At 47.4% G+C, this 27,199-nt stretch overlaps 1 pseudogene; it reads right to left on the reverse strand.

The window, feature by feature from the left end:
- Positions 1 to 2,205: 2,205 nt before the first annotated feature.
- LOC138569397 (phospholipid hydroperoxide glutathione peroxidase-like) lies at positions 2,206 to 26,106 on the reverse strand (annotated as a pseudogene).
- Between the last annotated feature and the right edge of the window lie 1,093 nt (positions 26,107 to 27,199).

Raw genomic sequence — 27,199 nt, forward strand, 5'->3', positions numbered from 1 at the left:
AAATAAGATTAGGAGCCAAAGGTATTTCAAAGATTAACACCACCAAAACGAGGCCCAAATGAGGATAGAAAACATTTAATCTTAAACATCCTTTCATACTGCTATGCTGGACACTTCCAATTTGAACTTCTACCAAGTTGGTAGAATAGCAACATAACCTATGTCTAAGTGTTGCTAGTTTTTGTAGGCAGCTCGAACCAAAGCACAGCTTCTGTACCCTTGCCAGGCCAAACTTCCTGCCAGCTTGGCTAAGAACAGTGGTGTCCCAACAATAGACAAGTTGCTTCGCTCCTACCCAGGTTACTATCAGTGTGCCCAAATCACTGGTTTATGTAATCACATGGTGAAGTATTCACAATCGGCCAGGTTGTTGGCCTCTAGGTCCAAGTTTGGCCATTTGCCAGGCAGGGTGAGCAGGCACGCTAGGCTACTACCACTTCTCTAGAATATCCGAGAAGAGCAAAACAGTACAGCATTCTAAATTTTCCCCAACCAGCTCTTGGACCGCATATTAGGGATGTCATTGCATCAAAATGCCAGGATTAGCAGAAGTATCACACGACTCTTGACCCCCTGATGACATCACAGGAAGTGATGTCATTTGACCCACCCCGAAGTGATATCGTGGGAAGCGATGGAACACGACCGTTCACAAAACAGGATGTAGCATCACATAGCATTGTACACTATGGAAAATATGGTTATGATAGCACTATAATGTGATGTATATTTCATACAAGAATGGATCACCATATGTATCGTTAAGATCAGTGTGTATGGGCCCATATTACCAAATTACTGTGAATGCAAGCAGATGTCCATGACCAAATGATAATGATGTGTTATTATACAGCACTAACACTTAAGCGCTTTATATAGAAAAAATATACACCCAATATCACCCAACCTGTGTTGGTACTCTTATCGACCTCAGAAGGATGAAAGACTGAGTTGAGGCGTTTAAGAACAGACTAAATCAGCGACTCGCCCCCTGAAGTGTGCCTGAAATAAACCTGTAATGGGTCTAGCAATTATTGTATAGAATGTCAGAAAGACACATTATTTGGTATTCCTATTCTTTCTTATTTAGGGTCAGTGCTGAAAGTGTTAGACTTGTGGCCCTCCTGTTGTGCTTTTTTTTTCTCCGGGGCCTGAACAATAAAGCAGCCACTCCAGAAGTAAAGAGCCACATGGTGCTGGCCACAGCACAGGAGCTTGCATTATAAAAAATAAAAAACTGGCGACCCCTAAATGACGTCCCTGCCGACTATGCATATGCAAAAAAAGTCAATAGTGATAGGGGAGGAAATATCTAGCTGGCGGCAAGCACAATGTATGCTCGCCTTCCCCTTTGCTGTAGAAAGCCAACCATAAGACTGGTCCTGGCCATGCAAGTTTGAAACCCCATTATTCTCCCTATAGGCTTGTCAGCCTCTGCATGGGTGGAGACATGGTCAACTGGCCAAGGTGGTGACTGGTCTCTGGCAACCTTGGCTCTCGTAGGCTTCACGCGTTCTGTAACGCTCCTCAAATAGCTTACCTTCCTGCGCCTTCCTTTGCTCATCTGACACAAATGGGAACACCTAAAAATGGGCAAAATAGTTGGAATATTAAAAACCGAGTCACATGAAATGTCAAATTAAACCATGGCGACTTCATGTGATAAAGTAAACCCGTACTGTAACCCATCTTGAATAAACTGACAGCTGGGTGGAAACCTCTTATGCACAAGAGAAGGTTCCTTACAATAAAACATGGTTAAGAAGGGCGTGAAATCTGGACCACTTACAATGAATTGCATGGTCTCCCCACCCTTTGCTGGTGTAGTCCAATATCACCCCCCTCCTTCTCCCATAAAGCTATATGTGCAGCAGGCACTATTCAGTTTTGTTTTTTAAACAACTGGGGTACTTAAGAATGTGAACAGGCGGACAGACTTCTGTGAAGTTCAGCATGCTGTATAATGCATTTTTGTTTGCATGACATTCGGTTTTTAAATCCAGTTTCCTTTTGCACCTCAGTTGCTCTCCTTTGCCCAGTAAATGCATTTGTTAAGTCCATAGTGTATTACAGGCGTTGCTCTTTGGTGCTTGACCCAGGCAATACAGCCAGACACGTATACAAAAACGTTTTGCCAGCCAACAGTACTGATATAAGCTAAAAGTAAAAACAAACTAATACAAATAAAAACACAAGAACTCGGGGTTTATACAGGATTCACATTTTATTTGTAAATTCCAGCACATGATCACTCCATCTGTAGAAAAGTGCAGCTCCGGGCTGCTACGTGCAGTCTTCCCCAGCGTGTGCACGCCACACACTGTCCGGTCTGCCCCACCCTGGAATCGGTTTGGAGACAGACTTTCATCGCTGCTGGGAATGAAGACTCCAGGTTCAAGCAACCAGGAGGCAGAAGTAAATAAAGGAGGCGCATTAAAGATAAGTGGGCAGATCTTTCTCAATCACCTATAGACAAGGGAGCAAACAAAGAAAAGAGTCAAGAAAGAGTGCAGACACACATGGAGGCAACGCTACAGTACAACAGGTTCGGACTAAATCCACACCCACCTAGCAAAATGGTGCCCATCCCCATCTGAGTGGACAGCCAGAACATACCTCAGTCTCTAGACTGACCAATCAAAAGATGGCCATACAAGGCTGAAGGCGGCAACTGCACCAAGCCTACCCTCAAATCACGTCCACCCAAGCCCCCCCCCCCTATATCAGTTGCAGACCTTCAGCCAGCCAAACACTTCATCTAGGCCCAAGCTATAGCCAAAAAAAATGCATGCAGTCCTCAGCCTCTCAATTACATCAGGGCTCGAAAAGAAATTAACTTGCATTGGAGATTAGAACCATCCATGGTACACCCAACCTTTCTCGAGGGTATGGGGATGCTTGAAACTTACTGCAAACAAACTGAAATTGATGGCAAATGAAAGTTACTGTGGGTGGCAGCATTGTGCCAAATAGGAAGTGTGCTTATGGAGACATGCATTATTTTACAGAAAGAACGGATCACCACACGTCCAGTGCATTTCTCAAGGTAGAACATGTAAACGAAGGCACTACTGAGATTTAACAGTTTGCCAGACCTGCACGCAGGTGGGACAGGCACCTCCCACGCTCAAAATTACAACAGAGCTGCACTCTGCAAACGTTTAATGTTGGAGGAATTGCCTGGAAGAGAACAGAACAGGAGTGTTCCACTACACGCCAGGGCCAGTTCCCAAACGGGCAAGCGCTGAATAGCTCCCTAGTGACAAATGTGAGACACTCTAGGTTGAATCCCAGCCCTTTACAAAGTAGCCTGTATGGGCAGCTTTCTGAAAACTGACAGTAGGGGCACCGTAGCCCAACGTATAGTTGCCTACCCACGCCCTCCCCACCACCCCTGATGGAACAAAAGAAACTTACCACCGGGTCGTCCATAGGGCTAAATCGCTTCACCACGTGGCCATCTCGGTCAATTAGGAACTGGGGAGCCAAAACAGAGAAGGGCTGTAAGAGGACTAATGGAGGTAGAGTATGGGCACCAATCAACTACCAGTACTCCGGGGTGGGTAGGGAGATGCCACACAAAGGCGCCAACTAGAAAGGTGTGATGGGTAAGGAGCTATTGGAGCGGGGGTGTTCGTGGACAAACTCAGCAAAGAACAGGTGATGTGGATGAGTGGGGCTGTACACAGCTTGTAACAAGAGTAGCATGGAGTGGGCTGCAGAAGCTCAATTGACTTAATCCAGCCGAGTGTTAAATGGCCATTTGCCACTCCAGAATGTGGAACCATTCCACCACACGTTCAGACTGTTTGAGGCTTCCTCCATGGGGCGACTTGCAGTTATAGTTTAAATGGCCATGTGCCGATTTACTGGTGTAGGCCGCACTATCCAAAGGGAGCGTCAAAGCACACACCAATGGGCCATTTAAACATGGATGTACAGAGTGAGCCAGCTTAAATATAGGTGGAGTTTACAAAGTTCAAGAATGGCGCTGAGGATGCAATAAAGCCCCTCTAGTCTCGTGGAAAACTACATACAGGCTAGCAGTCATCAAGGCTGCGTTGCCACAGTTAATGGGGACGATATACAAGTGCAAAAGAGTAGGTCTGCATGGGGCCACAAAAGGCTGTTCTGCAAAATCCAATGCCACCTACTTCCCAAGCCACCCAAAGAGAAAAATAGTCAGTGATCGCCCCCGCCCCCAACACATAGTTCAGCCTTTCTATGGACCGACATTAAACTGCAATAGCGAGCTTTAGGAGGTTCCAGTACCAACGCACGGGAGTAGCCCAACACACACTTGACATACAAGGATCTCGTTCGGAAATGCAGAAATTAAGCAATCAAATTCATGCAGTGTAACGAAGGGGCAGAAAACGTAAAGATACGAAGCACAGGATATTAAACAAATTTGTTGTAAAAAGGTCAGGTATGCATCTTACCTTTGTGAAGTTCCATTTAATAGCACTAAGGAACAAACAAAAACAAAATTACTCCAGGGCCTGGCTAAGATGGAAGTATTCTACAGGTATGCTTTGCAGGGTTCACTGAAAACCTTTATAGGACACGAAGAAACAAACCAAAAAACATGTCCTTACCACCGCCACCACCCCCCCCCCCCCACATATAATCATGACATTTGCTTTGCCCTGGCTGGTCGCGACGTGTGGTGGGTGTGGAATGAGTTAGATAGGAAGACATACCAGTTATCGCATGTGGCTTCCCTGGGCAGGTGTTTACGTGTCACAGATAAGCCTCTTAAGAGGAGTAAATAGTTCAGTGCAAGAGAGGGAGCAGGTTTCAATGGCGAGCTTCTGGTGGTGGGGAGGAGGCACAACATCCATCTAGAACCAGAAGTGCCACAGCCAAGACTCTTGGGGAAGAAAGCAAAGCACCACATTGCTGCACAACTAAGCTTCTGGGTAAGCCGATAAGTGCACGTCACAAGGAAAGACTATCCAGTCCCACCCCTTTCCTTCAAACAATTTATCAGGGCTCCAATGTGTCCCATGAAAGTGAACCAAAAACACAACTCCCAGGTTTGCTAAATAAAAACCCGTAACTGGAATACTGGTATCCCAGGAACGCTCATCTCCCGACCCAGATGTAAAGGGGACCATGGTGGCGTGCAGTCTGAAGATAGAAATCAGCAGGCGATTGCTATGCAGCCGTCTCGGAGAAAGTCCTGCCGGAGGTCAAGCGTTCTGCATGTATTCCTCAAACGGGTAAGCAAAATCAAACACATTTCACAATATTCTCCAGCAGTGGCGGCTGAGTTCTGCCACTCCACTTTCCTGGACTTCGGGTACCACGAAACACTGGAGTGATTTACTTCACAGAGCAAGCTTCTTTCACGCGTGCAAACCTCAGTTACAAACACCAAAAATATTCAGTGCACAAAAGAACATGGTCAGGCCAGGGGCAATGCAAAACAGCTGCTCAATGCAGGTGTAGGCTGGTGTGTGGCAGGGGATTGGAGTACCATGGCTGGTCACCTCTCCCTCATACTGCCAGTCTCAGCCTATGGTAAGAGGCGATACCTACCGACCCCCAGTCAGATACAGAAAAAGGAACCGAGACACCCCCCCCCTAAACCCTCCCCCCAACACCAACTGTGCCCAGTACAACCAACACAATGCTGCCGGATCAGAATGCATTTCGATTGGGTATGGGAGGAGCGGGGGCAGGGATGTTGCCATTGACAATTCAGTAGTATTTGGTATAGCAGCCAGCATGAAAGGTTGCTGAAAAAGTAAATTACTGAACGTTTAAGTTGTCTGTGCAAAGTCCATTGAAAATAAAAAATGAATACCTACACTCCCATCAACCACCCTACATTTGTAGGCTCACTCAGAGAAAAGATCGTCACTCAAAAAGCCAAGTCACAAATCAAAGGCGAGTGCCCGAAAGCATCTGCTCACCATGCGTTGCACCTTGTTCACCAAGTTAATTGAACAGATAGGTGGGGCTCCACCAGAGCAAAGTAAATCAAGAGGCAGACTAGATTCCAACACTCAAGCACTGCAGTAGATGCCTACAGCACACAAGGCACATAGGCACATAGGGCTGAAACTAGAACTTCCTTGGACCTCTACTCACAAAATAGTGCAAAGTGTTACTGTAGCAAAACAGTTATAAAAGAAAAAGGGTCAGCATCATTCCACCTCATGCTAATATGCGAAAACAGACTGAGCAAAGACTACTGCAGTGACCGTGTCCCATCAGGGCAGACAAATTATATTTCTAAAAAAACCTTCCTAATTTTTGGTATTAAAAAAGTGGCAGAGATCAAAAGGTAGACATACATCTATTCCTGAACCTACCATACAGAGCTTGAAACATCTTAGATGACGCAACACACACACACACACACACACACACACACACACACAGCAAAGCTATAGCGACTTAAAAACCAAATTGTGCAAATGCAGGAGGATGCCTAATGAACTCGCCTTTGAGAGAAGTCTCCTAAAAATGAATGATGCTAATGTCAGTAAAGGTTTGCACCATTTCGTGAGCCACAGTTCCAAGGAAGCCCTCATAGTCCTCTACACTTTAACACATCTCACACAAGCAGCGCCTATTTACAAGCAACACTTCCAATTACATTTTGGGATGGCCGAGTAGGCCAGGTAGCACTACATTCAAGTTGCCACTATGGCAAATCTGTATTTAGTGGATTAGGTTTACAAACAAAATCTGCCCCCAGCAAACCCAACTACAGAGCGCTAGTCAGATCTGCATGAAGTGGGCAAAGCTGCCGACAGGGGAGTAGTTCATGGACTGCACTCACTCGCCAAGGGTGCCCCCGCCTTTGGGCTGTTTCTTCATCCACTTCCACAGAGGGTGGGCCCCATCACCGTTGACGTCTATTTTGCTGAACATGTCAAACTGTACATTATACCCGGCTGCAAAGGCTTTAATCCGAGCTTCGTCCCCGGGTTCCTGAGAGTGAAACAAACACGTGTCAGCATGCAAATACTTTCACAACTGCAATAGCATTCAGCACCACCCGCCCCCAAACGCATACAGGCAGATAAACAAGTTGCCCTGAGCGATATTCACCCATCCCAACGGACCCCAGAGTGCCTATTATGAGCTCCAAAACATACCTGTTTACCAAACTGGTTGCAGGGGAAGCCCAAGATCCGTAAACCCTTCTCAGCATAACTGGCGTGAAGTTGAACAAGCTGAGTGTAGTTCACGGGGGTCTTTCCTCATTTGGAGGCTACGTTGACAATGATGCAAACGAACCCCCTGAAAGGAAGAAAAGCAGTATTTCAGGACATGAGGTGGCACACTTCTCGAGATGCAAAGGCATTTATTTTTCAGAACTGGCAACATCTACAGTTGCCATCGGGTCTTTTTCCTCCCTTGGTCATTACTGGTCAGATATTTATATTCCTTTCTCATGACCCTCTTCCAAATCTGCACGTGTGGCTTCCATGCCCTCACATAGCACCCCCTCTAAATGCTCATGTCCGCCCTGCATCCTCAACCCATTACCAAATGGCATTCTATCAATTTTAACCACAGCCTTATTTAACGCCCTTGCGCCCCCCCACCGCCCATGTTCCACTGGTGGTTCCCCTCGCACCATCCGCCCCCCCAATCAATCCCCTTACACACAGGCTCCCAACACTGCCATGTGTAAATCCTGTGCATCGCAGAGACCTGCATCACCCTCCATTACGGCACATTCAAAACATACTGGCTGGCTTAATGGCTATGGGAGTGATGAAGTGAAACACTGGTGTATAGGCGCGTTGCAGATGCCAGATCATGAAAAGGATGGAAAGCTTAAGGGCATTTGATAGTGTAATGAATGGACGAAAAGACTGAATAAACTAGGTAAAGGAGCGAGGATAGATGGGAGGCATGAGAATGCGCCGCTGGGTGAAAGCGAGAGGTCAGCAGTGTGAAGTCCACAACAAGGTTGGGCCACTGAACTCCAGGTTTACTGTTCAGCAACCAGGGAGCTTGAGCGTGTGACAGCAGGGAATAGTTTCTTACCTGTAACTCCATTTCTCCAGCATTGGTATCTTTCATGGATTCACATGCTTAGAATATTCCCCGTCGTCAGGCTGGGAATCCCCGGTCCATTATATAGACCCTTTCCCGTAGGAAACTTTTTCGACGCTTATGCGTCCTAACACCTCGTTTTGTATCATGCGTGCCCGCGCCGTCAGGGCATCATGATATAAATACAGGCTCCGCCCCCGCGCTCCCTCAGATTTCAGCCCCCAAAGTAGTGGGGAAACCGGTTTGCATGTTCAGGGGAGGCAGGAGGGCGCATGTGAATCCATGAAAGATACCAATGCTGGAGAAATGGAGTTACAGGTAAGAAACTATTCCCTTCTCCAGCATTGGATCTGTCATGGATTCACATGCTTAGAATAGATTACATAGCAGTACCACCCCCAAAGAGGAGGCGTGCATGCAAACCCATATACTTTGTTCGCAAAGCCCGTTCCCTATGATCATGTATACATCAGTAAACGTTAACATAGGAAAAACGAACCACATACAGTCATAAATTCCATAGGATGCAACCCCTCAGCCGGGGCTTACCTTATTGGAATAGGTGTCGAAGCACCGCCTGTCCCATCCGGGTATCTTCGGCATGTTGCTGCGACAGGCAGTAATGGCGGGTAAAGGTGTGTGTAGCCGCCCAGGTAGCCGCCATCCAAATGTCCCCCAGAGGGACTCCGGCCCACAGTGCCGTCGACAATGCCGCTGCTCTAGTTGAGTGAGCTCTTGGCCGTCGTAGAAGAGGCTTCCCTGCCCTGGAATGGCAGTACGAAATGGTAGATGACACCCATCTTGACAGTCCTTGCTTCGAAATGGCTTTTCCTTTAGCACCTAAACCATAGGCCACGAACAGCTGTCTCGTTTCTCTGAACGGTTGTGTACGATGGAGATAAAACTTAAGAGCCCTTTTTACATCCAATGTGTGTAGCATGCGCTCCGCTCGCGAGCATGGCTCCGGAAAAAACGTAGGCAACACAATAGAGGAGTGTTTATGGAACACCGACGGAGCTTTTGGTATAAACTGCGGGTTAGTGGCAAGGACTACCTTGTTCTTGAAAAATCGTAAGTATGGTGGGTCCACCATTAGAGCCTGAACTTCTGAAACACGTCGTGCTGAAGTGATGGCCACCAGGAAGGCCAATTTCCACGACAGAAACTTTAGAGACGATGATGACATTGGCTCAAAAGGAGGCTTCATAAGAGACGTTAAGACCAGATTGAGACTCCACTCCGGCGGAAATTTCTTCTCTGGAGGAAAACTCTGAAAAAGGCCTTTAAGGAAGCGCTTAATCAGGCGGTCGCTGAACAAAGGTGCAGAGTGGCGTCGACGAGTAAACCTGGAAATGGCTGCAAGGTGTACTTTTATTGAAGATACCGACAGGCCCTTTTGAGCTAAGAGCAGTAAGTATGGAAGGAGCTGTTCTGGCTTAATCGATTGCGGGGCCAAACCTGGTTGATCTTCACACCATTGACAGAAACTTTTCCATTTGTACACGTATGAGGCGTTTGTGGAAGGTGCTCTTGCCGCTTGTAGGATACGCCGACAGTCATCCGGAATCGTTAGCCGACCAAATTCGGCGAAGTCAGGAGCCAGGCCGTCAACTGGAGGCTGTCCGGGTCGTGATGCCAAACAACACCGTCCTGTCGAGACAGAAGGTCGGGGGTCTTCTTGAATCTCATCGGTTCCGCTGCCGCTAAGTGTAGCAGGTCTGAAAACCACACCTGTCTGGCCAGTATGGGGCCACCAGAATTACACGACATGGGTACCCGAGGATCCATTGCAACGTCCTCCGGACCAGGGGAAATGGAGGGAATGCGTACATGAATTTGTTCGTCCATGGAAAGGAGAACGCATCCCCCAGAGAGCCCTGCTGAAGCGAAACAGACAAAAACAACCTAGTTTTCACTAGTAGTAAAACACGAGGATCCCACTACTTTGAAAGACGGTTGAAATCTGAGGGAGCGCGGGGGCGGAGCCTGTATTTATATCATGACGCTCTGACGGCGCGGGCACGCATGATACAAAACGAGGTGGTTAGGACGCATAAGCGTCGAAAAAGTTTCCTACGGGAAAGGGTCTATATAATGGGCCTGGGATTCCCAGCCTGACGACGGGGAATATTCTAAGCATGTGAATCCATGAAAGATCCAATGCTGGAGAATATGCGTTAACAAAAGACTACAACATGGCAGGACGAACACATTGCCCTTCAACAGCAGTCTGCAGTCCTGGTTTTCAGGGTGCATATCCGTGGGGCGACTGAATGGCGCACATCGGCTGCTCATTCGACCAGCTCTGTCCTAGGACAGGGTTGACCCAATTGTTAGCTATCCAGACCGAGGCAACTTCTGGTGCCAGCGGTCAGAGGCACGTGAGAGGGCACTGGCTTAAATGCATTAAGCATTCTAAACTATTCAAGGTCAGTGGTGGCCGGTGAACACTTTCTGGGGTGCGACATTAAATGACGGCAAGGAACCTAGCGTAGACTGGGATCCCCAAGCATTGGCAAAGCCAGTGGATGGCTTAAGTGAATTGCATTTTCCATGTATATAGGTATAAATGGGTCTTTGGCCCCATTAAAAAAGGCCCGCCTCAAAAAACATGTACGCTGAAGGGACAGTCCTGGCCTATTAGGTGAACTGTTAACCTCTGCTGGCTGATTAATATACTAATAACATTTGAAAATCTGCAGCCAACATGACGACTCCAGCTTACTCGCCCTGCTACGAAGAACCATAAAATGCTTTTTATTGACGGCATGATGGGTGGTGCAAACATGAGCTCATGTCAAGGAATTACACAGCACAACCCAGGGTTAAAAAGATGCTACACGAGACCATGTGTATGTAGGCATGTACTGCTTGTCAACTATTGTATGGAGTAAGATGGAATGTGTTACACCAAGACCCAGCGCCAGTCTACCTGCCATGACCATGCAAACAGTGCATCAACATTCATGAAAACATGCTAGTTCGAACAGACGCAAGGAAGCCAAGATACCATGTTGGACACAGGCCCATTCCCAGCTTCGAAACATTTTAGCAGTACTCCCTATTCCCAAGTGCCTCAGGGCACCTGAAGCAGCTACCCCGAGTACTGGCCTATAAGTTCATACTTAAGAGCTCAAGTTCCAGGTTTATCACGAGCCCAGCAACCAAGCAAGCCCCTCCCCCCCACCTCAGTTGCAAAGTGTAAACATTCTGCAAGCAGATAGGGCTGGGGAGACAGTGCAGTTCACATACATCACATTGTATGCTTTCAGCATCCAGCCCGTTACAGACTTTAGTAACAATATCTATGGATTTCTTTTCCTGCCCTCCCTGCCACAGCATTTAGTAATTTAACGTGGATTACCCCAAAGAGCTCATTTCATGAAATAATTGATATGGAGCAGCCAATTGAGAAGTAAAAGCAAAATGTTCAAAGTGAACTTACAAGGCAATTCATTACTCAGTATATGGAGGCACTTTTACTAATGTAATTTGGGATAGACTTGAGATGGGCTGAAACGATTACACAAACTAGACATTCTGAAAAAGTGGGCTGCACCCCAAAAAGAAGTACACACACAAGTAGGTTATGGCTAACTAATGTTAGAACTATGATAATTGCTGCAGATATGAGCTTGGAAAATTCTCATTTTTAAAGAGATCATGAATCAGTTTGACCTCGTTCTATATAACTTTTTCCAAATGATGCCCTGTCCTGATGTTGGGTATCATGCTCTTTAAAGTTGGGTCACTCACAAACCTTTGATTGGAACATATTAAGAAGCCCTTGGTGAGTGTTTTTGATAATGCGGATACCAGGCTGTGAAATGTGTAGGCATTTATGTTAGGAGCTGTAACAAACGTATCCTTTGCCAGGAAACGTACTGCCCATCTGTTTTTTCCACTATACCAATCCATGTTCATGAGCTCCAGTTCATGAGTTGATGAAGATTGTAACGCATAGGAGTATTTTAGCCTTTGTTTTTCACAATAATATACACCGACTGCCTGCACCTTCACCCTCAGCCACCGGAACTGCCAAACCTAGAAAGACACCACACAAACCCACACTTGCAAGCCCTTTAGCACTGCATTCAAGTCACTCCATATCCAGGGAAGGGGCACCTGAAGCTTACATGCGAGTCAGCTCTCCCCTCTAGCAACCACGTACCTCCCTTTTTACTCCTTAGCCATTAAATGTACCCATGTGTATAGTGGGCAAATTGTACGTCTCCATTTGTATCTTCATCCTCACCACCTAATATTCCACCAACTCATATACAATAACCGACTGCTTTTAAAGCACCATCCAATGCAAATGCCCTCATTGACAGTGTTGATTTCCAAAGTGCTTGCCCATTTAATTCATAAGATACACAAATACATCTACACATGAGCATTTGGATGAATATACGGTCTGCGGAACACAGGTCCGCATCCAGTCATTATAGGATTGAGGTGGACAGGCTCTTACCCCTACAGTGGAGGCACAGAGTCTGTAGCAATTACAGCACCCCCGCCCAGAAGCGGGGAGCCAAGCCCAAGAGTCTCTACCAAGGAGAAAATGTAAGCAACTAGCCAGCCATAAAAAGTCCCTTTCCACCTCAATTCTATGCATTGAAACAGCACACCACGATTTACTCTCCACGAGTCCAACATCACTAGCGAACTGTTAATGCACATTTTGCACCTGGCTACAGTATGGTGCAAGAACCTGCTAGATTTAGTCCTAACCATGAACTTGGGTGGATTCCATTTCTAGCCAGCTGCCAGCCAAGTTCCATTATCAGAAAAGCCTCAGTATCACCACGCTCAAAAATATCCTGGCTTACAAACTCTACATTAGAAGGAAGCACACTCCTGATCCAGGTCTGGGTTGTAAGACAATATGCAGCTGTGCAATAGCCCTGCTCCCCCATTTGCGGGGTCGTCACGCGGTCCGCTACAGTAAACACAAACCAAGGCCTGAACTAAGTGAAGCAGTCCCGTGTGCTCACCTGTATGCATCCAGCGATACCTCATTCCCATCGATATCTTTGGCCGAGAACTCGTAAATCGATTTGGCAGCTTTCCAGTCGTCCACTTGTGCACACTGAAACGAAAAGGAGAAGGGGGTTGACCTGTAATCTTCAGTGTGGAAGTAGCTGCCCGTGGGTGGTGGGGCAATCGCAAGTGTACCTTACAATCCGCCCCTGTGGAATGCAGATAAAAACATGCTGACGGAAGGCCAACATAAGAACTTTAGAGAACAGCCTGTGTGGCACCTCGCTCTGGAAGGAGGGAGGGCGTGAAATTACAACTACAGAAAGAAGTAGAACTCTTCCCTCACCCACTAACTTGCCACCCATTGCTCCACTATGGGTCCCACAAAACTCATCTAGAAGAAAATCCGTTTGCCCTGCACAAAAGAATCTACGAGTCATTGTTACATTGATTGCACAACTGCGCAAGCCAAGCACTTCCTTAAATGAAACTCAAACACCACATAACTGTGGGCCACAAGCAAGCCACTTGCTTCCAAGCAGGAGGTGAAAATGAAAGGTTTGCTGCTTAAATCGGCACAGTTGCCCATTCCCTCTCTGAGGAACCGTCTGCAATGTTGTGTGGTTACTGGCACTGGAAGAACAACCATACGTCCAAATAAACGTATAATGGGGAGTTAAACGACCAAGGCGTGGTTTAAACCACAGAAACGGCCCATGGATGGATTTCATCACAGTTCCACTGGCTTTTGAAAAGTAAATCTTATGTTAAAAACTCACATTTAAGCATGTTATGTATTGGTATTTATTTGTATAGCACCCATACACAGGCAAGTGTTTCAAAGCGCTCGAGGAGGGTGGGAACATGGGGAAAAAAAACAGTCGCTCAGAGCCCTTGAAATTCTGTGAGGACAATAGTGTGCATAGGCAGAGTAAGTGCGTAAAAAGTAGAACAGTTTAAGACCGCAAATAGGTCCGACTGCGATTCTGCAGTTTTAACAGTTCAATTAATGGGTGAAGACAAGGGAAAACAGACGGACGATCTTCAGGCATGGTGCATACGGATCGAGCAAGTGCACAGAGCGTCAGAGGGAGGGGGGTGGATCAAGTGCACCCGGTCGGTTGAGACTAGGGTAAGTGCAGAGAGCCAAGTGCACTGAGTGTGGGTGGGGTGCAGGGCACTGAGGCAAGTGCAAGAGAGGACTGGCTGAGGTGCCGGGGACCAGTGAGACTGAGGTGCGCCAGGCAGCCATTCAGCATGCTGTAAAGAGGAGGGAGAGGGAAAAAGCTGAGAACTAGGAAACAGGATAGGATAGAGGGAGAGAAAAGGAAACTCTTGAGGAGTTTTCGAAATTTAAGGAGCTCCAGCTCAAGCCGCAGGGCGGCTATTCCTGTGTGCTCCAGGTGGGGACAATCTCTTCGAGCAATGGTGCCCGTTGAAGCAGACTCTGCAGATGGCTACCCCATAGAGCCTGCAGATTGAAGTTATATGATGGGTAGGATACCTACCCTCGTTCCGCAACATGGAAGATGCAGGTTTTTGTGGGCCACAGGTTCCTGGGAGACATCACCATGCCTTTTTTGTAGGACAGATTAAGTGGTGAGAAAAGGGGGTATAACCTACAGCGCAATTGAACTTCTTGCCATAGGCACACAACCATTTTGCACAAGGTAAGCAGCAGCCGAAAAACCCAACAAGAGATCACCTTCTGCATAGATGTGTGAACTCCTTCAGTATAGCAAGAGACCGTCGGGCATATCGCACATTTGTTACATTAAGGCGTTCTGGCATGGCTACCCCCTCGACCACCCTATGGGATGCTTTGGTGTAACAGAGTGCAAGATAAATCCAGGGCGGCGAGGGGGCGTTCTTCCCAGGACTGTTAGGGACGACCAAATAAACTCTGGCACAAGTTCTGGTTGATCAGATTTTGTAAAACCACTCTCTCCTTCAGCCAAGGGACCCCTGGAAGCTTGTAGGTCAGCTATGAAGATACTGCCCCTGAAGGCACACGTATAGAACCATAAGACTTTCCATCAGAACATCAAGGAAACTGAAATGGTATGGTCAGACCCATATGCACCGAGCACATATGGGCAACAGGCGTAGGAACCTCACTTTGCCCCTCGTAGAGAGGTTTACAGTTTTATCACACATCCCAAGTGGACTGTGCGCAGTCAAGGATACTGAATATTAAATCCAATTGGCTTTAAAGTTAAAGTTAAATACACGTGAACTGCATGTAACAGCGATTTTGAGCAGTATCAGTGGTTCATGGTGGATATGGAGTGCTCTGAATATTGAATGACAGGGGAAAACCAGAAACCTGCAACGGTGGGGTACCAGGTTGAGCGACAGATGCGCACATGTTGCAGGTTTTGTCCTGCTTTTTGATTCTTGGGCACCCCCATACCTTATTGCAGATTTTTCATAAGATACACTGTTTCAGCATGCATACAGGATCGAGCTCTCGATTTAATTTACAACAGGGGAATTTCTGCCCCATTGCAACAATCACATGTCACCCATGGTCAGAGGTACCAGGCTGCAAGCATGAAGCGGATAAAGCATTACTTGGAATTTGCACCAGTTGCATAACCTTGTGCGATTTCCAAACCCACGAACTGCAGTGGCAAATCCAGGTTTGTGTTAGGGATGGGCCAGGAGGGAGGTAGAAAACTAGCAGCATTGCGAGATCACATTACAGTTTGAGGGGGGCAGTAGGTCCTGCCCGAGGTCTGAATATCAATCTGCATCACCTTCCAGCCTAGTTTTGACGAAGTGGTGTGACCATGAGATGCTTGCCTGCCGGTGTCAGGGATGGGCCTAGTGTGCATGTATGACCACAGCCACGCCATACACTGCACCTTTCCTCATAGGAGTAATTCTGTGTGTCAGGAGGGGAGAGGGGACCGGGGAGATTATGCTTGTGTAACAAGTGGTTGGAGGATATTTCAACAGTGGGGTGGGCTACTACCCGATAGGCCCTCCCATTATTGTCAGTGTTGTAGTGTAGGTTTGATTGGTCATTGAGTTGAGGTCATAGTGGGGTTACTAGTCATGATGTACATCTGACAGGTAAGGTTACGGAAGCAGATTGAAAACCACCACCCTCCATCAGCCTTTGGTCTGGATGATTCATGAATATGAATACCGACATCTACAGACGGCCCACATGTTCACTTCCCCAGTTTGCCGCTGTTGATCCGTCTAGTTCGGGACGCCATCTTTTCGGTGCACCCCTTTCAGTACCAACTGTTTTCACTGCAACGCTTTTGGTACAGGTCACCTTTCAGCATGCCCTGTTGGCTACAGAGACCCAACACATCAGCACTGTATGTTTGATTAGAGCTGTTGCGTGCACGGGCTGGCTCTGGTCAATGCTGGGGCACTGGACTTAACCTCTTCTCGGTCAGTGACTACCCAAAGCATGGGATGACCCAAACCCCACCAGCCGCGAATAATACAAAAAAAAAAAAAACATTAAACTACTGAAGTACTGGCTGCGCTTACAGGAGTGCAGTCGCTCGACTTCCGTCCTGGCCCAGCTTCTCATTGAGCAGCTGGGACAGGACGGGAGCACTTCCTGGTGAGACTGCAGCTGCTGGCATGAAGGCTTATTAATAGTATTTTCTTTTGTATTTGTATTGCACACCTAACTGTGAGGTAACTGGGCGCTGGAGAATTTAACATGTTACAGACAGGAGACAAAATTATACGAGTATGCATATACACAATTACATAAGAGGGTATGCATAGCAAAGGCGAGTGGATCAATCTGGGTAACATTGGTCGAGCCTTCAAGATAAATACAAGGAAGATGAGAGCAGAGAAATACATACAGAACAATGAGGCTGTGATGCTGGAACACTTGGACTCAATAGTTAATAGGTTTGTCAATGAGCCAGAGTTTGACGCTGGTTTTGAATTCATTGAAGGACAGTTCTAGTCTGATGGTGGGGGGTAGGGAGTACCAGAGGTTGGCAGCTTGTACAGGGAAGCTGGCTCCACCTGCAGTTTTGAGAATGAATCTGAGGACTGAGTAGGTGAGTGTGGGGCAGTTTGGTGGATCGGGTGGCTAGGTGCAAGGAGAACTTGTCTGAAAGCTATTTGGGTGCGGCCTTGGAGATACATTTGTGGGTGATAGCCAGGATGCGGAGTGAGATTCTGTCATGCACTGGGAGCCAGTTAGATTTTTGTCTGTGACTAGGGATATGGTTAGCTCTGGGGATGCTTAGTGCGGATCTTAAGGAGTTGTTCTGTAAGACTTGTAGTCTGTTGAGATTCAGTTCGGAGGTTCTTGAGAGGAGTGTGTTGCAGTAAATTTGGACAGTGCTAGAGCTCTAGCTAAAGTCATGCAGCTGGTAGGGGATAAATACAATTTACCGGCATGGATTAGCTCGTTTGTGTAGGCCGTTGATGAGGCAAGAGCACTCACTTGTTTTTTTTGTGACAATGTGGAGTCAAGGTAGACGCCTAGTGTTTTTATCTCTTTCGCAACTTTGATTGTGTTTCCATCAATGATGAAAGACATGTACTGTGGGTCAAGTTTGTTGAGGCGAGCTTGGGTGCCTACAATTAGTAGTTTGATTTTTCCATCATTAAGGCAGAGGCTATGGATCGCCATCCATGCCTATATCTCCAGATAGATATTGTTAATTAGTTTGGTGTCATTAGCGTAGTGTCCTGATAGCGTGATGAGAACCTGTGTTTCATCTGCGTAGTTTGTGTAGATGTTGTATAACGTTGGGGATATACAAGATCCTTGTGGTACCCCGTAGAGGATAGGGATTGGGTCTGCGGATGCAGAGGGTGAGAAGACTCTGGTGGTGCCATTAGATAAAACTGGTGTAAGCCAAGCGGCAGAGTTAGTGGAAAAGGCAGCTGCCGAGGTTAAGTGTTCAGTGAGAATCTGGTGGTCGACCAGGTCAAATGCTGCTGAGAGGTCTAACGGAAGGAGCATGGCCAGTTGGCCTTCGTCTCATCCAACTGTATTACATAGAGGTGTTAGAACCCCCTTGTCATCTCCCCCCTACACTTGACATTCAAAACTCAGGCGGTGTCCCGGCCACGTGCCACCCACAAAACACTAGTGCTGTGCCCACATAACCCCCTCCACAAGGTCCTCTGTGCCGTCCTTCTCTCCCCAGCACCTCAATACCCACTTTGGAAAGAAAATCCACATCGGGCCGTTCCAACACTCCCTCACCAAATGTTGCCAACCCCCCTTACTCGTCCATGCGCTACCCTCCAAAAGATCCCCCACCATGCCAGAGCATCTCCCCTTTCCCAACTCACCATCCACTAAATACCAGCAACATTGCACCCAACTACCACTATACAAAGGATTTTCACCCCAGCCCCCTTTGGTTGCACCCAACCCCTTTTCTTGCCCTCTGACAGACCAGTGCCCCGTTTTGCACAATGTTCCTGGTTCTGCTAATTTTTGGCCCCAAGAGCCAGGTCAGACCACCGCAAGCTAGGCCCTACCATGAATGCCATGGTTCTCCCAGCCCTATGTTTCCGTGAATAAACTGCCATCCTAAACACTAATAAATGCAGTATTTTGGAGGACAGTATATTCAAGGACGGCACGGCTCGCACCTTAAGTGAAGCTGCACTCTACAAGGCTCACCAATAGTGCTGCTTCACTTACTGTGCGTGCCGTGCTTTCCTCTAGTATATGGTTATCCTAACCACTCCATATATTAGTGTTGAGGTGGCAATTTATACGCCGAAACGCAGTGCTCGGATTAGGTGCTGGGTGGGTCAACAGGGCGTGCTGAAAGGGCACCTGCGCCAACACGTGACCGTGAAACAGCTGGCGCGAAAGAGCTGCGTCAAAATGTCCTGCTTCGTGTCCATCTAGCTCACATAGATTAATGATGCATTGCGAGCAACAAGGACCAGAAGGGGCGCTTCCCCGGGACTCTTGTTTTGAATGGAGGTCTACGAGGCATGACTCGTTTGGAGGCTGGTATGAAAAATGCATACTCCCAATTCTCGTTTCAGTATGTTGGGTAGGAGTGCTGTTAAGCTGAACACTACTTTGCAGTGCCCAGTGGCGAATCCAGTGTCTTTTGCACACCAAGGCAATGCTCAGGGCTGGGGCCAGAAGTCATTGCCCTTGTGCCTAGAACATACCTTGGCCGATCCTCAAAACAAACCCCTCAGCACACGACAAACACCTCTTCCCTCTCCATTCCATGGTGCCATCCCTCCTCTGGCATTCAGACAGATCTTTAATATTCAAATTCATGCAACTTAAATAATGACTGCAGGCCATTTCCCATACCCCCTCAATAAATAATTCCATCCCCCACTCACAACACACACTCCTTAATCCCAGTTTAAAACACTGCTCTGACAAAAATTCGAAAATAAATGCAGGTACATTTACTTTGTCTGCATATGCACCCGCCAAAACTAAAGAAAGCCACACTCAGCTAGGCAGAGTGGTCAATTTTTGCAATTTCCTACCCAAGTCTGCAGACTTGAGGACACTGCTCTCTGCGCTACCAAGGCACCTTGCCTGGTGCAGTCGCACCCAGAAATACTGCCTGCGTCCTACCACCAGACCCATACCTGGGCAGTTCCTGTCTCAGTGATGGAGGCTGAGGTAGCGGTGTGCTATCAACCAGCACAGGGATACATGGCATCCTTAAGTGCCAGGCAAAGAAAGCTCTTCGCCTCAACCTCAAACAACCAGCTCACTAATGTAGCAAACATTCCTGTGGATCATGTGCCCTAGCCGCATCAACATGTTAACCACTAGTAGAGTCTCCTTAAACATTGGCCTGGAACTGGTTAGCACTTTGCTTTGATGGGCACCCGCTAGGCCCAGTCTCACATACATGGACATTCCGGAATCATGCAGTAGTTCAGGCACCTCAGGATTCAGAGGAGAGCTGGGGATTGACAGGAGCTACTGCAAAGCAACGAGGTGCCCCCATCCCAGACCTGCCTTGTCAATTAGCGCTGTAGAAGGGGTTAGGAGGGAGGCACATATGTAATGAGCACATGAAGGCTGAGCCAAGAGACAAGATGCCAAATGTGCACATGAATACAATACACTTCCTCACTCTCCCAGATAAAATGCTCACTGGTGAGTGGGAACCGGGCAGCCTCTGTTGGCGAGGCGTGGTACCCATCTAGAAACCCATCGCTGCCTAGTTTACCTCCTACCAAAAGCGTGGTGCGAATTGGGTCTCTGGAAACTGCTGCTGGCTTCCCTTGATTAAAGGCTGTAGAGCCTACAGCAGACTGCTGGTGATGCAATGCTCAGCCAATCCTATAATCATGATTGCTAATGGACCAGAGGTCTGACTCCAAACCTGCAAGTTCGGATCGTCTGTGGGCAGGTAAGTGCTCCTAAGTGGCCATGAAACTGTACATGGTGCCGAACGAAGCTCTTCAATATTTACGAGGCAGTATCCAGACTGCATTTCAGCCAACCCTTTGCTACTTCGTTCTCCAAGACCACATGACTCAAGTAATGTAGGGAGCTAAGGCAGGCACGTTGCAAATAGCCCCTCTACAAAAACACTTCATCTTCTTGCAATGCTTCCTTAACGACCACGTGGTCTTGAAAACATTGACTCATGTAATTTGAACGGTGCCACTCCCTGTATCGCCTCTCTAGAAGGCAGAAGGCCTTTCTTTAGATAAAAATTTTCTGTAAATCACCTCATTCATGTCTGCATTTAATCTCACCATTCTGCCACCTTCCTCAAAGTGCATTTGCATAATCAACCCATCCGACCTATGAAGCTTTCGCTGCCACCTTCTCTCTCCCTCCTCCTCCTCCTCTGGCTGACTCACAACCGACACAACCCTGTCCCTTCTCTATTCTTCTTTCTCCGATACTCTTGATGCTCTTGCCCCTGTCATGAGTATCCGCTTGAAGTCCAAAGCCAAGTGCGGTATGCCCCCGACCGAGCTACACTTAAACTTAAGTGTGGGGTAGCTAAGAAGATAGAGGTCTTCTTACTCATCCTCTGACAAACTGGCCAGTCGCCTGCCCCAAAGGCAATACCAACTCTGTCCACACTAAGAGCCCACATTAAAGCCTTTGTCTCTGCGGCATCCAACAACTGGGCTGATCTCTTTAAAATCTGCAAGAAGCTTGCCAACCCTGCAGCAGTCTCCACCCCTCCTCTTGCTTCCCAGGCTCTCTGCAATTCCCTTACCTCACACTTTAGTTCTAAAACCCAGGGCATCTTGTCCACCCTCTCCTCCCTTCCCCCTCCCCTCCTATTCCCTCTCAGTCTGTGCTTGCAGACCCCCCTTCAAACACCCCCCACCGCCCTTCTCTTCCTTTCCTATTTTCTCCCCCGACAAGGTTGCTAGACAAGTCTGATCTATGAAAGCCTTGTCAAAACAGGTTGATCCCTGTTCCTCCAAAACCATCAAGGACCACATTGACACCGTTTCTCTGGCCCTTGCTGATTTTTGCAACCAATCCTTTGCCTCAGGATCCCCCCACCACCGTGTGAAGCACTCCCTGGTGCATCCTCTTCTCAAGAAACCCACAGCTGATCTTTCTGTCCAGCTAACTATCGCCCAATTTCCATAACCCCCTCTCTGGGCAAACTCCTTGAAAAGCTGGCCATCTTAACCTTCATTCAGATTATGTTGGTTGTCTCCATGACCACCAATCTGGCTTCAGAGCGGCCAGAAGCACTGAAACTGCTCTCCTCAATATCCGTGAAAATCTGCTCTCCAACCTGGACTCCAACATTCCCTCTTGCCTCATCCTTCAACCCGGACAACCACACCATCCTGCTCAACCATCTCCGTGATCACCTGGGTATCACTGATTAGGATCTGGCCTGGCTGATCTTTCCTCTCGGATCGACCCTCCCAGGTCCAACTGGGGTCCTTCCTATCATCTATCTTCCTCTCCACCTGTGGGGAACCCCAAGGGTCTAACCTCTCACCCTGGCTATTCAACCAATACCTGGCAACTCTCGCTCAGTGCATTGCCATTTTCTAGTGCTACGCTGATGGCAACTCATTTTCCAGCTGCTCTCGGCCACCTCTCTCATCCCCGACTGCCTAACTGCCATTCAAGATTGGTGTGCCACCAATGATCTTTGAATGCCAGCAAGACGGAGATTCTCCTCATCAGCACACCATCTCCTTCCTTTTCCCCTCACTCTGGCCGGCCTCCCTCGGCCCTCCTCCTACCCCTACCTCTGAGGCTACGAACCATAGGGTCATCTTTTACTCCACTTTCCTTCTCAGCCCATTATCTCTGAGGTATCTAAAAAGTCAAACTTCCTACTGCACCTCCTCAGAGGTACTCTGCCTTTCCTCTCCTTCCCTGAGAAGCTCACTGTGTCCCAAGCTCTGGTTCTCTCTAGGTTGGACTATTTAACAGCCTCTTTCTAAATCTACCTGCCTCTACTCTCTGCCCTCTACAACTTATCCAGAGCAGGACTGCGAGACTTGCCCTTGGCTTCAAGCCCTGGTATCTTATCTCTCCAGCTCTGAAATCTCTCCATTGGATGCAAGGATTAAAACCCTTTGCATTGTCCACAAGGCTTTCTGGGGCCTGGGTCCAAAATACCTTCAGCTATCCCTCTGCAAGTACGTCCCCTCTCAAGCTCTTCGCTCCTCTACCTCCAACTCCCTCCGGGTCAATCGTTTTTCAAAGAAACTAGCTGTTGGTAGATCTCCATCTTCAGCTGGAGCCTCCCTCTGGAACAACCTCCCTGCCACTCTAAAACTTGAGAACCATCTCCATTTCAGGAAGCACTTCAAGACCTTCCTCTTTGCTTCTGCCTTTGCGCCCCTTCTGATCTGCTCCCTCTTGGCACTGTGCACCTGGCCAGCTTCGGTCCCCTGGGCCCAGGTACCTGCCCACTGCCACCTACCTGCACTGGGGACCTATCTAACCATACAGCACTCCCCCCCCCCCCCCCCACACAATTTCTCTTCCTTTTCTGCACTTATCAGACTTACCCAGTCTGCTACCTTAAACACAGCACTTGCCACTTGGCTGGCTGCACTACCACTGTTTATGGCCTCTTTATTCTATTTATTTTATTTAACGGCACCCCTCTACTCTGCACTTTCCACTCTCCCCCTTCCATGCACTTTTCCCCCACTTTCCCATGCACTTGCGCGTCCTTAATGTCACTGGGCCAAGTAAGATCGTTTTTATGTTGTGCTGTGTTCTCCCCTGTTCCCCTCCCTTGCCTAGTCGCGCTCTGAAACACTTGTGTACCAGCGCGATACAATATCATCTACCATAGCTAGGTTCCTATAGAGTCAAACCAAACAGACCAGTAGTAATATGCAGACAACCTCAATGTGCAGCAACAAAGGTGCAGGGAATAGAAAACAACCCAAGGCACTTTTGCAGCGCAGGTCTTATTGATTCCCATTATGTAGCCCTGGATGAATAGAATTAGGGTCTACAACTTTGATCCTTGGATGACTAAATGAATTCCGTACAAAGGGAACCGCCATCAAACTGATATGGATCTCTCTGCAGATTTAATAACTTTGGAGGTGGTGCAAGGGAAATGTATGATTAGTTTGTTCATGTTTTATTAAAAACGATTTGAATTTACGTTGTGTACTAATGGATATAGGAAACAGGGCTGGGGTCTGAACGGAACCACGATTAGGCGAAATGCAGACCAAACCTTACAATGAATACGATAATTCTTCACAAACTACTCTTACTCACTAGCCAGTCAGTCACCTGCCCAAGATTTTAAGGCAAATTTGTATCCCCTGCTCGAGGTGCGATGCTTCGCGGAAGAAAAGGTGTTAGGTGCGGGTGCAGATTATTAAAACAGGCAAGTAGGGGCCCTTTTCTTTAGACATGGGCCCTCCGGAGGTGGAAGGCCCAGGGGCATAAAATGGGGTTTGTTGTGGGTCCAGACATGGGTAGCACATTCGAGGTGCTGGCCCATTTAGCATGCAGGTGTTTAGGGTGGGCTACCAGGCCGCAGCAACAATAGGCAGCCAGACTCCTGGGCGCCCAAACGGCAGGGAGGTGACAACAGGTAGTCCCTGCCCCTTCACATCAAAGCCCTTCCCCTCCAAACTAGACGGACATGGAGACAAGGGGCCTTTGATGCATCAAAGGGGGGCTGCCTTGCCCTCAAGCCAGTTTTGGCCTATATCTACAGAGGGCTAAGCAGCCCCCACAGTCCTCTGCTCTCCACTCCTGCATCGACGAGGAGCTGCAAGACATTAATTAAAACCCCTCACTAAGTAGTTCTACTACTGACTTATAAAATAGTGATCAAATAGGACAGGTACTAATTATAAAATAGAAAATCCTTAAGACGGAACAGGTACCAATTAAAAAAAAGACATAGGTTCACAGGAACGCTCAAAGAAGTTATCATAGAACTCAATAAAACGAAATATCTGAATCACAGGGGCAGGTTGCCAAACTTGGATAAGTTTGATGAAAGCTGAAGCCCAGGAATCATCCACTAACGGGGAATCAAATAATAAGAGGCAAACGCCTCAAAGCAACAACAAAAAAAAAAAAAAATCAAGTAAATAACCAAAGTCCAAGGACAGGTTGCCAAACTTGAATTAAGTTTGATGAAAGCGAAGCCTGGAAATCCATCACTGAGGAAATGATTAACGCCTCAAATGCCAAATTGATCATAGGGCAAAAGGAGTGCTGACATATGCCTCAAAACGAGGAAAAGTCACAACAGTGTGCAAGGCAAAATGCCTCTCCAGGATGCATGGGAATAGCACTCCCAAAAAGGAGTTAATAGCTATACGAAAAAATAATAATAAAAAGACTGCATATTGCACGAAACTTTGGAAGACAGGAATGCGATTGGCAAAGCATTGCAGTATGAACATCAATTATAAAGCAAAGAAGATAAACCTCACACAGTCTACAGAATGTCACACGCCTTTTAAATGATGGGCAGCAGGGATCAGCCTCGAATTGGCCCTATGTGGAATACGGTCCCCACTCACCTGATCCCTAAAATATTTGTGTTTTTCATTATGTTTTATTGATTGGTTTTCTTTTGCACCATAGCTCGTGTACAATAAAGCTTGCGGCCAAAGTTTTTTTTACCTCTTGTTTGGCCTCCTCATTATGCACTGTCATTACTGTCCCACCCTGTACGGCTTCCCCCACACTAAAACATTTCCAGGCTTATGAGTTGGGGGCAGGGTTACGGGTAGATCAGCGCACCTCTCCGCACCACTGACCTCGCGGCCTGGGTGAATGTACTAAACCGCCAATAATCACGCCCCACAAACAAAAGTTGCTTATCCAGACATGGTCGCCGTTCGCAGCTTTTATAATTGCTAGCTGAGATACGCAGACGCATGCATGCATCAGCCACCAAGTGGTTTAAAGCTAATGCCCCAGTAGCCCAACAACCTGCGACTGGGAGTCCTAATCCACCGCCGCAGCCCTGCCTCATGGGATGACTAAGCGGTTTGGGCTCTCTGGGCTACAGAACCCTGTGCCCAGAGGCCTCCTGGTGCCTGGCACTGGTAATCGCCACCACGCGCTCTAGATCCTTGACGTACAGTCAACAACCGCAGCGATTGCTCTCCAAGGAACGCCTCGCGAGAGCCTCTGAACCCGAAGAGGACAGCTTCTGTTGTGCGAGGTAGTGACATCTGCCATTACATAACCCATTGCGGCTGCTCCGTGCACATGCATGCGTGGGGGTACAAGCCGCCACCAGCAGTCGTGACTCTCAAGCGGCAGACTACTTCACAGTGAAGTGAGGAAAGCCCAGTTATGCGCCATTAAAAACAAACGTTCAGTAGTGCATCCAAGCATGTTGGGAATGAGGGGGCACCCTAAATACTAGACCACTTGGTAGCTGGATATGGATGCATACAGGATTCATGCATTGCCTCCCCCTCCAGTCAACATTCACTCGGATACACAGCCTCGGCGCCCTCTCCATCGTTGTGCGCAGCCTCATCTCTTACCATGGTCCCGACTCCTCTACTCCCAGTGATCCCGGCGCTCAGCAGCAAAGTGCTTTTCACAGCTCTAGCCACAGACGAGAACATTGTGTCGCCTGAGCCCCTCCCAGCGCGGCGGACTACAGCCAACCACAGCTAAAGGCAGGGACTCTGAGGCGTGTGCACCAATTGACCAATCAGGTGCGGGCAGCGGGGCGTTCCGGGGGTTGCAGCAGAACGCACTCACAGCGTGCGGGCGAATAATAGACAGAGAAGAAACCATGTTACCAAGGAATTCCGCAAAACTATGTTCTATGAAGGATACAACACAGTGAACACACTGTAGCTAATCCTTGTGTTTCCAATGAAATTGCATCCCGTTGAGATCGAGTAGATTCCCCTGCTCTTTTTCTAGCCCGCCCCTTACTGACTTACAACAGCATACTAGTGCGAGTGTGGTGTCCCGAAGGATAGGGTGACGTGACCAGATTTAAAAAGTAAAAAAACGCAGACAGGGCAACTAACATAGAGGTAGGACTAACTCTTGAAAGTGGCTGTCAAGGCACTACACTTCAGTAGTATTTGGAGAAGGGGGTTTAAGTGTTACTGTTCAAAGAAACACATATTATAATTCATCACAAACTTACACTATCTTAAGTTGTAAAATGAAACATTTCTTCCTTGCAAGATTGTGCAATCCCGCCTGCCAGCTATGAATATCTACTTTAAAAAAAATGTTTTGAGATACAAACACATTTTGTTTTTTCACAAAACATTTAATAAAACAACAAATCAACCAAACTCAAATACCAGTTTACAAATTACCAATTACAATTTATCCTAAAATGTTTGTCATAAAAAATTATGGCTTTTCTGCCATGTCAGCATATTTTAATTTTTTTAAAATAAAAAAATAAAAAAAGAGAGAAGACAAATAGAAGAAAATCAAATGCAGTCAACACATCTTAGCAGTATTTCAGTGGAATGAACCCAGTCTGTTGTACCCAGTCTGTTGTAGAACTCTGATCACATTTATTGTCAAGGCAGTTTCGTGGCCTATCATTCTCTCCCAAAACATCTCAGTGGGTAGCCAATCTATTGAGACAGTTAAGTGCCCCAAATATCTTTTGCTCGCAAGCCACCATCCCCCACAATACCTCAACAAATGCTTGATTGTCTGAGCTTTGTGATCTTTGCAACATGGGCATAGAATTGATGTTTTCTCCTTGCAACCCCAACAATCTAAAACTGAACACGTATGGATCAA

The sequence above is a fragment of the Ambystoma mexicanum genome, chromosome 1p (assembly GCF_040938575.1).
Source record: "Ambystoma mexicanum isolate Mex_15411 chromosome 1p, UKY_AmexF1_1, whole genome shotgun sequence".
In the NCBI taxonomy this organism is placed as follows: Eukaryota; Metazoa; Chordata; class Amphibia; order Caudata; family Ambystomatidae; genus Ambystoma; species Ambystoma mexicanum.